Source organism: Mandrillus leucophaeus, unplaced genomic scaffold, assembly GCF_000951045.1.
Source record: "Mandrillus leucophaeus isolate KB7577 unplaced genomic scaffold, Mleu.le_1.0 Scaffold1651, whole genome shotgun sequence".
Lineage (NCBI taxonomy): Eukaryota > Metazoa > Chordata > Mammalia > Primates > Cercopithecidae > Mandrillus > Mandrillus leucophaeus.
In genome coordinates this window covers 27,451-29,286 of record NW_012101645.1, presented here as the reverse complement: position 1 = coordinate 29,286, position 1,836 = coordinate 27,451, and positions in this window count along the sequence as shown.

Below are 1,836 nucleotides of genomic sequence, written 5' to 3'. Positions count from 1 at the left end.
AGAACTGAAAGGCATTTGCCTTTCCTTAGTATGTTTAATAGAAATTTAGTTTGTATTATTAATAGTTTAGAAAAGAAAATTCAGCTTCACAGCTTGTTATTGGTAATGAGATAAATAATTAAATTTACTATTGTCAAATTTTAGAAAACCTTTATTAAGTCTTTTATGTGTGCAATGTAATATTTCAGGGTGTTTGAGATTTTTCTTGTATAGTGACTAATTTTGATTACTTATAATTATATGACTTTCATAAAGTCCATTGCTGAGCCCCTTACAGGGTCTTTATAGAGGTCTGTACAATGAGGATCCCTGAAGCATAAACTTTGTTATCTGGTTTTGATCATATTATATTATAATTATCTGTTTTTTGTTTGTTTCTACACATGCTCAGTGCTTATTAGCCTCACTTTTGACAGTCATTTGAGACTATGATGAAATATATGGACGGACACTCTCCTCAACAACAAAAAAAAAGTCATGAAATATATAAAATATCGAATACAATATTATAGACCTCCTGAAGCTTATTCTTGCTCCTGCCACAAGTTTCTTCACTAAATTGGTAATTTATTTAATGCTCTATATTTTGATTTTCTTTCTCTAATATCTATAACAATGTCCTGCACTTTGTATGCTCCAAACACATAAAGACTTGTTTAATAAATAGAAAAAGAAATAGATAAGTATTGCCAGCCAGACTGTATGACAGGTGCAGAAATTCCCTACTTTCAAAAACTCTTGGTAAATATATTTGAGCAAACATTGGGACTCTTCCCTGGCAATCCTAAAATGCCAGACTCTCCAACGGTTTTGCCCTAATAAGACAAGAGTTCCTTTTCCCAAGACCTTTAAACTGCACAGATTCTCATTTTCTCTTCTGAAAGCTTTTGCTTTTGTCTTTGGGTTTCTCCTATGGCTAACTGGAGAGAGCAACAGTATTCTCTCCTTACCTTAAATCATGTCAATGTTTCCTGAATTTTTTTTTCTTTTCTAAAAATTATACTACAATATGAATACATTTTAGTGGCATTCACTTACAATCCAAGACATTTCACAATTCCTCCTCCCTCTTTCCACTTTTCATTGTACATAGAGCTCTGTGAGGCATTACAGAGGATACTAAAATGAAAGAAAATCATAAACCATGCAGTCAAGAATCTTTCAGTCTAATGAAGTTATGAGTAAAGATGAACACAATGAGGAATAGTAAATAACTTTGAGATAAAGAAACTAAAGTAAATCATAAGACTGATGCAACTTGACACAGAATTACAATTGTTTTTGATGTCTCCAGTTTTGAAACTCAAAGGAGACACTATCAATAGTTATTGCAAGGGCAACAGGCATAAACTAATATTATCTTGGACAAATTGAGATATAGAGTCACCCTATTCTTAAGTTTCTTTACTTTTGCTTTTACTTTTTATTATGGACATTTTCATACTGCCTGTAAAGACTGAGATAACTATTAAAGTACCCGTCTTCCAACTTCAACTATTATTACCACGTGGCCAATGTTGTCTTTTCTGTACCCCCTGACTTCCCACCCTTATTTACTAAAAGCAAATCCAAAGCATTTTCTTGATTCATAAACCAGTTTTTCACCACTCCATTCTTTTTCTCTCCTGATTTCCTTACTTATCACCTTTCCAACCCATATTTTTATTTTTACTTCCAGCGCTGCAGTTCTGATCTAACTCTGCCAGGACACAGATCCATAGGGTCAGCCCTGCATCCTGAACAGCTTAGAGGGAGGAGCCAGACCAGAAGTGCCTCACACCTTGTCCTCTTCTGCTCTGGACAGATGGCTCCATGACGACAACTTCATAATGGCAG